The 14,558-nt window shown below is 42.1% G+C and overlaps 1 protein-coding gene across 2 annotated transcripts in view; it reads left to right on the top strand.

The window, feature by feature from the left end:
* The window catches only part of pdgfc (platelet derived growth factor c), a 114,118-nt gene that overhangs the window by 36,113 nt on the left and 63,447 nt on the right, over positions 1–14,558 (top strand). The gene's annotated exons all lie outside the window — the stretch shown is intronic.

Raw genomic sequence — 14,558 nt, 5'->3', positions numbered from 1 at the left:
CTATAAGATCACCTCTAATTCTTCTATATTCTAGAGAATATAGGCCTAGTTTACTCAACCTCTCCTCGTAGGTCAACCCCCTCATCCCAGTAACCAACTTAGTGAACCTATATTGCACTCCCTCTAAGGCAAGTTTGTCCTTTCTTAGATAAGGAGACCAAAACTACACACAATATTCAAGGTGCGGTCCCACCAAGGCCCTATACAATTGCAGTAAGAGTTCCCTACTCTTGCCTACGTGGAGTCCTGTAGCTCAGTGGTTAGAGCACTCGCTTTGCAAGCGAGAGACCTGAGTGAGTTCAATTCCAGGCAGGTCAGGGCGAAACCTTGGGCAAGTTTCCTTACTCCACACGCCTAATAATAATCCCTCCAAAACCAAAAAAAAAANCAATAATAAATTGGTCATTTTCAATCTACGACTGTTTGTGGGACTTTGCTGTGCGCAATTGGCTGCCGCGTTCGCCCACAAATATACAGTCAATTCACTTTACAGTGTATTTATTCTGTGAAGCGCTTTGGGACGTCCTCCCGACGTGAAAAGCGCTATATCAAATGCAAGGATTATTTATTATTTTGTACTCTACCCCCTTTGCAATAAACGCAAACATGCTATTAGCCTTCCTTTGGTTGCTGTACCTGCATAGTAACTTTCTGTGATTGGTGTACAAGTACACCTAAATCCCTCTGAATACTAACACTATCTAGTCTCTCCCCTTCTAGAAAATAATCTGCTTTTCTATATTTTCTACCTAGGTGAATAACTTCACACTTCCCCATATTATACTCCATCTGCCTCCTTCTTGCCCACTCACTTAACCTGTCTATATCCCTTTGCATCCTCCTTGTGTCCTCCTCACAGCTTACTTTCCCACCTAGCTTTGTATCGTCCGCGAATTTAGATATGTTAAGTTCTATTTCCTTATCTAAATCATTCATGTAGACTGTAAACAGTTGAAGCTCAAGCACTGATCCTTGCGACACTCCATTGGTCACAACCTGCCAATCTGAGAAGGACCCATTTATCCCTACTCTCTGTTTTCTTTCTGTCAACCATTCTTCGATCCATGCTAATATATTACTCTTAATTCCATGAGCCCTAACCATATGTAACAATCTTTAATGCGGCGCCTTGTCGAATGCCTTCTGAAAATCTAAGTACACTAAATCCACTGGTTCCCCCATATTTAACCTGCTAGTTACATCTTCAAAAAACTCTAAAAGATGATTTCCCTTTCATAAAACCGTGTTGACTTTGCCTAATCATATTATGACTTTCTAAGTGCCCCACAACGACATTCCAAATTATTGGCTCTAGAATTTTCCTTAACACCGATGTCAGGCTAATTGGTCTATAGCTCCCCATTTTTGGTCTCCTGCCCTTCTTAAATAGTGGTGTTACATTTGCGATCTTCCTATCAATGGGAACCGTTCCACAATCCAGGGAATTCTGGAAGATCAAAAACAAGGCATCCACTATCTCTGCAGCCACCTCTTTTAAAACCCTAGGATGCAGGCCATCAGGTCCAGGGAATTTATCAGTTTTTAGTCCCATCAATTTCTCTAGTGCTATTACTTTACTGATATTAATTTCTTTAAGTTCCTCACTAACATTACTCTCTTGGTTCCCACTATTTCTGATACGTTTTTAGTCTCTTCCAACATGAAGACAGAAGCAAAGTATTTGTTTAGTGACTCTGTCATTTCTTTATTCCCCATTATAATTTCTCCTGTCTCTGCCCGTAAGGGACCCACATTTACATCTGTTAATCTCGTCCTCTTTATATACTTGTAAAAGCTCTCACAATCTGTATTTATATCTCTAGCTAATTTACTCTTGTATTCCATTTTCTCCTTCTTAATCAGTTTCTTGGTTATCCTTTGCTGATCTCTAAAGCCCTTCCAATCCTTTAATTTACAGCTCTTTTAGGCAATATTATAGACCACTTCTTTTAATTTAAAGTTAAAAATTAAAAGTTAATAATTAAATTAAAAATGTAATTCTTCTTTTAAGTTAAAGATCACACAAAATCACAAGATTGGTTTGTATGAAGAAGGCCCTTTAGCCATCTGATCCAATCCCTCTCAAACATCAACCCCTCCTGATCCCCCTCACCCCCCACTCCACCTCCCCACCACTACATCAAGCTACTTTTAATACCAGTTTAGTGTACTGGTCTCAACCACCTTTCCTGGAAACCTGTTCCAGTCATTTATTGTCCTCTAAATAAAGAAAAACTTCCCGGTGTCTGTCCTGAAATTGCCTTTTACAACAACAACAACAACTTGCATTTATATAGCACCCTTCAGGCAGGATGACATGTCGGGGTGTTTTTACAACTCTATACTCACGTTCTCTTGTTCTACTGTCTTGGTGCATCCTAAAGTATTGATCAGAGTTTACTTTTCAATCCCATTTAAAATTGTGTACAGCTCTATGAGATCCCCTGTGGCTGAGGCTTCTGCTTATTTTCATTGTTTCAGTCATTTTAATAATTCTGTCTCATATGATGCAACAATGCACACCATTAAATATGACCAGTAGTGTACCGAGATGGTTGTTTGAATGTAAATACAGTACAATCATATCTTATCTCCTATGTCCTTGTGTGAACTCAAATGCTATTATATTATTGCACCAACCCCTACTTATGTCAGTAATTGACATCTATTCTGTGTGGATTTCCCAACTCGCAGGTTGGTTAGACTTCAAAATCCTACTTTGCTCAAAAGCATTTTATGCAATCTTCTCTGACCCGTTTCTGACTAATCTTTATTGAAATCGTATTGCAAAGGCATCTTTGAAGCTCAAATGTGCTTTCACTTCCGAGAACCACAAATCCATTTTACAGGAGAGTGACAGACTGATCCGCTTCAGACACTGGCATCCCTGGCATCCTGAGTGTTAATAATATGAGGCTTTGTGAAGCGGCACACAAATATGTGCGCAAAGCCATTGAATCATTCAGGCACATAGGTGGATCATCTACCTGCCATAGCTTTGAACAGGGAAAGGTGTCTTATAATGGATTTATGCTGCGAGAGAAACATCTCTTTCTCCCCCTCCACTGTCCCTGTACAGAGAGGGAAATGTGGCGTGATAACAAGCTCAAAACATGTCTTCAAAGTTACTATGAGAGTCACAATGAGAAGCGTTCCTAAGTATTCATATTTCAACAAATACTCAACCATCTCCCCAATTCTTTGCCTTATACTTAATATGTAATGTTTGTCTGTATGAAGCTCTCAATAATAAGATAACTTGCATTCGACTATCTAGCTCAGACGATTATGGAAACACAGACATCAATTTCCACTATTTTAAGTGAAAAAAAGTACCTTGTGAATTTTTTTGTTACCTTTTTGAAAAATATCCACCTAAATTTATTTAATAGTCACAACTGTTGTAAAGAGGTCCACTGGTAATGTGCTGGGAGGCAAGAGAGGAACAGAGTGTTAGTGCTATTATAATAAATATAATATAGTATAATAAATATTCCAGGATAGCTTTGCGGCCAGGATTTTAACACTGGACTTAAGATTGACAGCCTAGCTCAGTTGGTAGTAATATTGCCTCTGAGTTGGGACGGTGTTGGCTCAAGCCTCATATTAGGATTTTGACTGAAACTCCAATGCAGTGCTGGACAGCAATGTATTGCCAGAGATGCCACCTTCAGATAAGATATCAAATCGAGATCCTGTTCAAGTGTATGTTAAAGATTCCATGGCACTATTCGAAAAGATAAAGGAATTTCTCCCAGTGTCTTGGCCAACACTCCCCCAGCTAAAATTGGCCATTCACTTCATGGCTGCTTGTGGGACATTGCTGTGGGGAAATTGGCTGCAGTGTTCATCTGCAAGAAGCACAGAAGCTACATTTTACAGTAAATCCTGTAAAGTGCTTTGAGACATTTCCATGATGTGATAAGATGCTGTATCCAATGCAAGGATTATTATAATTATTAATAATAACGAAGAATAGGGTCTAATCTGTGACATCCATAAAACAGATTCATTATGTTAACTGCAGGTTCTGGTATATAAAATTCATTGTTGGCAAGTCAGAATTGTCTAGTGAGCCCGAGTGTGTCCACTTCAAACTGGATTTCTGTCACAACTGTTGAATTTATTTTTGAAGATCCTCACCATCACATATAAATCCCTTCGTACCCCATTTCTCTGCCCTCCCTCCCCCTTTTCTCACCCTCTCCCCTGCTACTTCTCCGTCACAATTGGTGGGCAAGCCTTCAGTAAGGATGCTCCCAACCTGCCACTATCCACTGCCACTTGGGACGTCCTCCCGACATGAAAGGCACTCTATAAATGGAATCTTGTTGTTGTTGTTGTTGTATCCCTCCGACTCGTCCCCTCTCTATCTATCTTTAAAACCTACCTTAAAACCTACCTCTTCGTCCGTGCCTATGGTCACCTCCCCCTCTCTCTTCTCCCTTAGTCGGTGTCTAACACTCGCTAAGACATTATCCTATGTGAAAGGCACAATATAAATCCAAATTATTGTTGTTGTTGAAAGTTGTGTGTAACAATCTAACATCTTGTCCGCAGTACACAACGAATGGGTTTATCTTCTGTGGGATGAGGGTATTTGAAACAGTGACCCTCACAGCATACCTGCCTCAAGCAGCAGATTTTCCATCACATCAGGAGCTCGTGTTCCTATTTTTGGTAAAAACAAATTGAGTGTTGGTGGTAAAAGTCCACAGTCTGTATTTATCGCATGTATTAACTAAATCAGGTGACACATTCCAGAATGAACAACACCCTAACCCAGCAATAACCCCACTTGTGTTCTAGACAAATGATCAATATAAAACCAGAAGTCGCTGGAAACACTCAGCAGGTCAGGCAGCATTTACAGAGAAAGGAAAGTGAGTCAACGTTTCAGGTCCATGGCCCTTCATCAGAACTGGGCCATGTTGGGAGGGAGAGGCTTTTAAAGGCAAACAGAGAGGTGGGAGGCAGGGAAAGGAAGACAAAGGAGAAAATGGGGTAGAGGACAGGGGATGATTGGTTAAATAGGTGTTAATGATGCAAAACAAAGTGGGAGGTTGCAACAAAATAGCGGAATAAGAACATAAGAATTAGGAGCAGGAGTAGGCCATTCGGCCCCTTGAGCCTGTCCCGCCTTTCAATAAGATCATCGCTGATCTATTCTAACCCACCTACCCGCCTTATCCCCATATAAAGGTGTTAATAATGCAAAAACAAGGGGGTGTGGGTGGGAAATTATAACAAAATAGGCAGACCAGAGAGAGAACATGTGTGTATGGAACCCAGATGATGTGGTCATGGTCACAGAAGTGGGGGAGGGTGAAGGTGAGCTGCTTTGGTCTGAAATTGTTGAAATCAATATTGAGGCCAGAGGGCTGTAAGGTCCCTAGGAGATAGATGAGGTTCTGCTCCTCGAGCTTGCACTGTGGCTCATTGGATCAGCGTAGGAGACCATGGATGGAGAGGTCAGAGTGCGAGTGGGAGGGAGAGTTGAAGTGGCAAGAAACCAGAAGCTCAGGGTTGTGCTTGCGGACAGAATGGAGGTGTTCGGCATATCTGTCACCCAATCTGCATTTCGTCTCCCAATGTAGAGGAGACCACATCGTGAGCAGCACATGCATTAAGTAAATCAGGTGACACATTCCAGAATGAACAACACCCTAAGCCTATTTTGTTGCAATTCTCCCCCCCTTTGTTTTGCATTATTAACACCTCTATTCCCCTGTTTTGTTGCAACCCCCCTGTTAGTTTTGTATCATTAACACCTCTTTGACCCATCTTCCCCTCTCCTCTACCCCATTTTCTCCTTTGTCTTCTTTGCCCTGCCTCCCCCCTCTCTGTTAGCCCTTAAAAGTCTCTCTCTCCCAACATACCCCAGTTCTGACGAAGGGTTGTGGACCCGAAATGTTGGCTCACTTTCCTCTCTCCATAGATGCTGCCTGACCTGCTGAGTGTTCCCAGCGACTTCTGTTTTTGTTTCAGATTTCCAGCATCTGTAGTATTTTGTGTTTTGTTTAATTGATCAATATGTTCCTGTTAGTTCAACAGAGTTGGTGTGGCCCTGGCGTGCAAACTGACAGTCCGAGTGAATTGCCTTCAGGGTGTCACTTGTGGTTGAGGTTTTGAAGTGAATCTTCTCTGTGCAGAGGGAGTAACTGTGTTTCAGTGCCAGACAAAACAAATCAATAAGCAGGCATGCACAGCCTCAGGCTCCAAATAAACTGTTACCTGAAAGTGTGAGAGAGGCTGCTTTATTTTTTCCTTTTGAAAGAGGTGAGGATACAGGCAGCACCGGAGATGTCTTGTTGTACAATAAGGGGCCACAGTCTCAGGCTCAGGGGAGGGAATGTGAACATGCAGCTCAACTACTTAACACAGCAAGTTGTGAATACATGGAATTGGTGACCCTGGGAGGCAGAATGTGTCATCAAATTGCCTTCAAATATTTACCTACAAAAGCAGTCACTGCTCCTTACAGTGAATCATGTGAACTAAACAATTTGAGATATTCTCCTGAGGTGAAGGGTTCTGCATGAAAAATGCAATGATTATTATCATTATTGTTGAACTCAAGAGGGAATGGGTTAATTATTTAATGAAGAAATCGATTGAGTGATGTAAGAGGTAGAGCAGAATATGATTTTTATTTAGTTTGGAAAATAGCCTGCAATACTCTTTTCCAGGCCTGCACATTCCTATCTTCCTAGGTGTGTTTGTGATGGTGGGGGGTGGGGGGAAATATAAAGTCAGCACCAAGAAACATTGAGGTAAAATTTGTGGTTTTGCATAAATCAATTTCAGTGTTAATTATCGCTGCAACAAACAGTGGTTAGTGTGACTCAACATTCCTAGGCATGGGATAGTTGGGCCAAATACCCTGCTTCCATTCCATACCACTAAGTTCCACACTAAACCTGCCAATAATACACTGAATGGCCATTAGGTGGCAACGCTTTCCCCACCCCCACCTGCCCGTTCTTCCCTATTCATCCTCTATTGCCCCCATAATGGTTTTCCAAGTGCGTGTTATTTTAAGATGGTTTTAGCACACAGTAAACCAATGTCTTTGGCTCTTCTCAACCTGAGTCTAAACCTTTCAGAGAGAGGGAGAGAAAGTGTGCATTCTGTACAAGGCAAATGGAAACCATACACAGGAAGCCCTCAGCAGTTTGGTTTCTATACTCTTAAGAATGGTGATGAGTTTCTGCAACTGCTATAACACCCGCTGACTAAAAAAACCCCAAGAAAAACGATCTTATATTTCCATCTGGCATTTATGCAGCCTCACCAACCTGTCTGGCACATTGCTGGGGGGAGCAAGGTTTATAAAATAGACCTCCCCCCTCGTTCTATTTCTTCCAGATGCTGTTCTTAATACAACATAAGCAACATTGCCCGAGTAGGTCCTGGGTGGAGGCTGCGGAGTCTTCTTACCAGAAGAAAGGAAAATTGGGATAAGGCAGTTTTGCTTAGATGCCTCCTTCTTTTTGGGGGGATCAGCTGGATGTCTGACACATGTGGAAACCCATCACCATGCTTAAGAATATACAAACATATCCAAATATCCAAAGTATCCAAAGCAAACTGAAAATTCCATGCATCCCACCTCTACATGGAAATTCCAAAGATAGAATGTTGGAATCTTCCTGGAGGGATGCATCCTGCTTACCTAATTCTGGAAAGTATTCAGCGCAGGTTGGCAAGAGCCAAGGCAAGGTGCATGGTTTGCCATTGATAGCACTGTCTGGCAAATTTCCCACTGTTTGTCCAGCTAAGACTATGCTACCTGTTAAGGGTTTCAGACTTGCAGTGTTAACAGGAGCTGAGTCAGAGGATTCCCTGCCCCCAGTAACAAGTCTGCCCTTCCAAGTCCTGCCATTGATCCAGGCAGGCTGTGCTGTCATTAGCAGTGCGGGATTATCGTAGACCTACCTGGCTCAAAAAACAGACTTCTGAGACCTTCACAGAGGGCTGGCTCGATTCTGATATTCCGTTGCCAAACCTATCACATTGTCTGTTGGTAGCCACCAGCCACAGATTGTGTGTGGGGGCAGGTCATGGGAAAATACCTCCCTACTGTTGTCAGCAAAGTAATAAATGCTAACTAAAGTATAAATTTTTTAAAAGAGGTTTCCTCTTTCTAAAGCAGTAAAGCATGTTTGTTTACTTTGATGGCTTTCGATCATCTTTCCCCCTCCCACACCTTTAGCCCCCACTTCCACCAGCTTGGGTGGCCAGCCAGCAGTGTAAAGAGCTTTGAGACGTCTTCCCGATGTGAAAGACCATATAAATGTAACTTGTATTGTATAATTATTTTGTACTAGCTGTACCCGTTATAGCTTCGCTTGCAGTCATAGAATCCAATTTGGAATGTAGATTGACACACAGACAGACCCACAGACAGACATTTTATCTTTATCTACACTCACCTGGGAGGACTCCTTTTGGGAGGACTCAGCGCTTTAAAAATGTAATTTTGTTGTTGTTGGCGCGGTTTAGCTTTGTCTGTGTTCTTTATTTTGTTCCCGCCCCTTGGCTATGTGCAAGATACCACAGCCAGCCGGAGCAGCCACCATGTGTAACTGCAGTTTGTGTGTACATATGTAGGTGCTCTATGATGAACAGTGCCACAGCGCTATTTTGACTTGGTGGCCACCTGGTGTAACTGCAGCGAAAAACTGAAAAGAACTCATGAACAATAAGAGATACCCGAAAACAAATATGCCCATGTCACTCCTAGTGCAAGATCTTTCCGTTGAGGAACAAATCATGTCTCTACTTCAATTGATTATTGAGATCCTTCTTGAAGTGCAGACGGACATTGTTGTTTTATTAGTATAGATTTATTGGCAATTAATGATGCTGATGCAGAAGGTAAGGGCTTAAACTGACATGAGATCAATACTCAGTGTTTATGTGGAAGTAGAGGCCTAATTAACAGCATTTAACCCTCAAGCCATAGTCATCCTATAGTTGTCAAAACTGGTCAATAAATTTATGGCAGAGAAAGAGGAGAGTGAATATAGTTTGCAGTTGATTCAGTGGAATTCTTGAAGAAATGAGGAGGTGAAAAATATGAAGTTTCGCAACAGTCTCGCATCATATCTGTACAGAAACATAGTGATTTCAATAGACAAATTAAAGCTAAATTGTAGGTGTGAAACTCCCACCCTCCCTCTGACTCTGGCAGAGTGGTTGGGCCTGAGGATGTCAGCACAGTCAGTCCTTTTACCCATTTCCTATTGTGAAGCATTTTGCTCCTCACGGAACAGCGGCAAAACTCAAGATTGATTCAGCTCCGTGAAGTAAAACTCATTCTCTCTGATGGGAAACAACAATATCGGCCCGTGTGTGAACCTAGCCACCTTTAGACCCAACCAATGTCAAAGGAGCAGGTGGTGGCGTTCTCACCTCTAATCTCAATTGAAGTGCAGCCCATTATAATGTACTTAGTTTAAGCACAGATTTGGTTATTGGTTGTACTGTGGATCCCATGCACTGTACATGAACGCACATGCCTGCTGGCTTCATGCAGCTCTCATTGCTGAAATGGCTAACTTCGTGGTCATTATGCTGCTACCAATGGCACCACCATTCTGACATCTGCTACCAATGGCACTACCACTCTGACATCACTTCTTGAGTGTTATGCCTCTGTTATTCTTGAGGCATAACACTCAAGAAGTGACGTCAGAGTGATCTGATGCCCTGTAAGATAAATATTTTAGCGTTCTGTATTAAAAAAACTGCCATAATCAAGGTCATCAGGTTGCTAACAATATTATTTCTTTCTTTGCCTCAACACAAAAGTTGGCCTCATAACCCAGAAATAAGCCTGTTTTAGTGCTGGGATCAGCTGGGGTCCAAGCAACTTACTTGCCAGCTGCACACCTGCTTAATAAAATTACCTCTCACACCTCTCTGAGAATCTTTGGAACCCAACCAACATGCTACAACAAAGCTTCATTGTATATAATAACAAATTCAATGTGCTAATGATGGCATTCAATCTGTCATATTGATAATAATTATTGGATTGGTTTTGCACATTTCATGTAGGGCGGACAACTCAAAGCTCTTCACAAATTGACTGTGTATTTTGCAGGTTACCATTTTGAAATATTGCCATTATTCACCAAGAATTCAAGGAACAAAGAATGATGATAGAAATGAAGCCTGACAAACATGTTTCTGTGTGATCGCCCGATGATTCCTTGCAGTTATTTCGAGAAAGTCCAATGATTGTCCAGCCCAACTCCAAGCCCACTTACTGACCCGAACCCTCAGCTCGGGTCCAAAAAACCTTGATGGTCCAGCGCCCTGGGACGTCTTTCTGATGTCAAGAGTGCTATACAAGTGTAATTTGTTGTTGTTGTAGATTCACATGGAATGCACATATTGGAAGATCTGAGAAGTCAACTGATGAAAAGCAATCCACTGTACTGATTGTCATGTAAAAATTGTTGGAGGTGTCATCTTTCGGATGAAATGTTCAACTAAGTTCCATTCTATCTGTTTAAGTGCCTGTTAAAAATCCTATGACAGTATTCAAAAAGAAAAGGGAGTTCCCCTCTGTGTCCTGACCAACAATTATCCGGATAATATTGGTCAATTCATTTCATGTCTGTTTGTGGGATATTTCTGTGTGCAAATTGCTTGTTGGGTTCATCTTGAAATACAGTCACTTTACAGAAACTCTTTGAAGCGCTTTGAGATATTCTCAGTATTTTGGGTGGAGCATTCCACATCTTCACAACCTTCTGTTAAGCAATGTTTCCTGACCTCAGTTCTCACCGAGAGGCATTCACTTTGCATTACAATACAGATCAACTTTAGCTCAAGCATCCTTTGTGACCTTCTGCCTGTAAACCTTGTCAGATCCCATCAGAGACGTGCACATTATAAACGAATGCTCTTTAAAGTTCATAACAAGTATATACTTGTACATTTATGCCACAAAAAAACCCTGCACGTAATTTAAGGAATAAAATGCCACAAATTGACTGTTTACGGTTGTTCCTTTTAAAATAGCATTTAAATTACAGGTCAGCAATTTTAATATGAGAGTTTTATGGTTCCTTTGAAGTCACTGTTCATGCTTTGAATGTCCCTCAGCATAAGACCTCTGTCTTCCTAGCTTTGGAGCATACCATGCTGTGAAACAATCATGATAGCGAAGCATTACACCTGCATGAGAGGCAACTTTTACATAGATTTACATAGATTGTACAACATGGAAACAGGCCATTCGTCCCAACCAGTCCATGCCAGTGTTTACGTATGGCTCTCCACCCATTCCTTACTCCCCCCCCCCCCCCCCACCCATAACCTTCTATTCGCCTCTCCCTCATTGGTATTTCCAGCTTTCTCTTAATTGCATTTATACTATCTGATTCAACTACAGCTTCAGACAGGCAGTGTATTTCACATTATCACTTTCCTCTGCATGACATTTAAATGATATTTCATTGATGATCGAGTCCTTCATATTAATTGGTGGAATGAAGGGATTCTGTAAACATGGTGATATCACCAGTGATAATTCTCACATTACCCACCATATTTCTCTTGTCCACTTCTCCAATTGTCTGTGCATTACATATGAACAAAGTTCATTTATTATTATTAAAAATATTTTAAATAACAACAATCCTTACTTTTGGTGTAGCACCTTTCACATCAGGAGGATGGTTCACAGAATTCTGTGAAGTATAGTGACTGTGTATTTTGGAGGCGATTGTGGCAGCCAACTTGCCCATAGTAATATTCCACAAACAGACACAGAGTGAATGACCAATGTTATTTGGGGGATTGTTGGCCAGGAGACTGGGAGAAATTCCCTTCTCTTTTCGATCCAAATGATGGCACTTCCAACAATGTAGCACGTGTACAGCACTGCATTGGAGTGTCAACTTGGACTATATGAATTCCAAGTCCCAATGTGGGACTTGAACCGACAACCTTCTGACAACAACAACAACAACAAAATTACATTTATAGAGCGCCTTTCACGTTGGGAGGATGACCCAAAGTGCTGAACAGTCAGGTATCAGGGCCCGAGCATGGGGGAGGGGTGGTGTAGGGGTGAGGGCAGACAGAGAGGTGGAAGGGAGACCAAAGGCACAATCGAAGAGAAGTGTCTTGAGACCAACCTTGAAGGAGGCAAGGGAGGAAGTGAGGGGAAGGGACCGTGGGATGGAGTTCCAGAGTGTGGGGGCAGAGAGGCTGAAAGCCCGGCCACTGATGGTAGGGTGGGTCGGGTGGGAGACATGGTGACGTGAGTTATTGGATTGGTACGAGCACCAGTGTTGTGGCCCTCAGCATTATAGGGACAAGCAATATTTTGAATACGTTTCTTAAAAATAATAATAGGGTAAAAAATGATTAAATGCCTTGCTACAGCAGATTGTATAGCATTGATGTGCGCATGTTCGTTGCCTCATTTGCTTATAAAATAATACAGTACAATTGTGTGAAGAGCTGTGAAACATCTCCTGATAAGAAAGATGCTATGTTAAATGCAAGGATTATTACTATTGTTATTGTCGGGCACCTCAATAGTGTAAATGGTAATTGGTGCAATAGTTATTGCTGGCTTTTGTCATTGCTTTAAAAGTTAATCGTTTGCGAAGCAATGGTTCACTGAACTGGCAGCTGACAATAGGGCAACAAAGGTGAATCCTTGCTGCTGTGTGAATGGAAGGAGCCCAGGAGACAGAACATTGCGTTCAGTGTGACAATAATTTTATAACCCACTGAAGTCTTCAACTGAAACCGGGATGCTTGTAAGCTCAAAAGAAAGTGTGCCACAAGCTGTTCATCAGCACTATGGTCTTCTCATTGTATCTGTACAGCAACAAATCCCATCATTATGCAGTGTGGAAGGATTGCTAGTTTTAGAATCAGGTTTTGGTCCAATCCATCTCGTCTCAACCTGTTGGATCATTAGCCTTAAAAAGTAAGATTATGCAGAAGTGTGGAAAATTCTTAAATTCAGCCTTAATTTGGAAGCCGGTTTTACACAGTTCTTAAAAAGTAACTGGCTTCTATAGATAAGCTTGAAGAGGTAGGTTATTAGACTGGAAATAGAGACCGATAGAGAGGGCCCAAAACAGAGGGCTACTCTGTAGGTGACTGTGCGGAGGTGGGAGGAGAAGCTGTTGAAGGAGACAAACTGGAGGTGGTAGTAGATTAGAGCCAGGAGAGGTGGATGAGGAGGAGAAGCGATTGAGGAGGATGGAGTGGTCAACAGTGTCAAAAGCAGCTGATAGGTTGGGGAGAACAAAAAGACAGAGGGAGTCCTAGTTGCACAGAGAGAATGCACTTTTGGTGACTTTGACGAGGGTTGTGTCAGTGCTGTGGGCAGGGTGAAACCTAGACTGGAGGAGCTACAGCAACAACCACAACAAGATTACATTTGTATAGCGCCTTTCACGTCGGGAGGACGTCCCAAGGCGCTGAGAGAGCAGAGCAGAGAGTGGAGGGAAAGGTGAATTCCCAAAACCGGGACACACAACATCTGAGATCGCATGTGTATCTGCTAGGAAATTTCGCCCCTCCTCTAAAACAATGGATGTGTTTAGCAGTCAGGTGTGAATAGGTCAGGCGCGATTGTGATAACTTTTATAGTTGAGTGGCTGCCGACACTCACTGCCAAGGCTCAGGCCTGAACAACGACCACTCTGGGGTAACAGAGGCCGACCAGCATCCGTGGAAAACTGTACTCAGGCATGAAGAGGCCAAGATTGTTCCACAATTTTGTGAATTTTTAAATGTTAAGACAAATTGATTATATCGGCCAAGGCAGTACTGGGTGAAATTGCTTGCAACATTTACAGGAGCGCTCATGCCCTTTAAAAGAAAGTCCATTGATTTAGAGGAGGGGTAGAAATTTCCTTGCAGAAGCACATATGATCACAGATGTTGTGAGTCTCAATTTTTGGCTTGGACTTTAGCTATCTAAATAAGGATCTCAGATCAAGGATTTTAAACATTGTTAAATACAGTGTCTGCATTCCTTCCCTCAGTCTCGCAAACAGAAGGAGGGAATAAGGGATCCCAGACGAAAGAGCATTTTGCTTTTAATCACGCACATTTCTCTGGTGTCAATCAGCCTTCAAAACAGCAACTAGGGAAACAAGTGGCTTTGCTGGTTGCTGCTGTTTAAAAAAACTTCTGTAACATCTGAGTGATGGGGCAGAGTGCAGACGCTGCAAATCCCAGCACTTGGCTGCAGCATGTGTTATTTATCTGTCGATGTTTTTTTTTGCAACCTGCAGCCAAGTGCGTGATGAAAGAGCAGGCCCCGTGCCAATCACCTTAAAGGAAATTTCAGCAGATACCTGGCAAAAATGATATGGTAGACAGAATTGTGAAACACATTCCAGATTACACTGTCTAATTACGAGTCTGGTTCGTTAGCCTTTATTGGGAGGTGCCTGTGGGATTTAACTTTTGTTCATTGCATGAGTCTAGTTCTGCAGTTTTTTTTATATACAAGTGCAGTATTTCAAAATGAAATACGGAACTAAAATTGGTCAGGGCTCGGTAGG

The sequence above is a fragment of the Callorhinchus milii genome, unplaced genomic scaffold (assembly GCF_018977255.1).
Source record: "Callorhinchus milii isolate IMCB2004 unplaced genomic scaffold, IMCB_Cmil_1.0 Scaffold1, whole genome shotgun sequence".
Classification (NCBI taxonomy): Eukaryota; Metazoa; Chordata; class Chondrichthyes; order Chimaeriformes; family Callorhinchidae; genus Callorhinchus; species Callorhinchus milii.
This window is presented reverse-complemented; position numbering and strand designations above follow the sequence as displayed.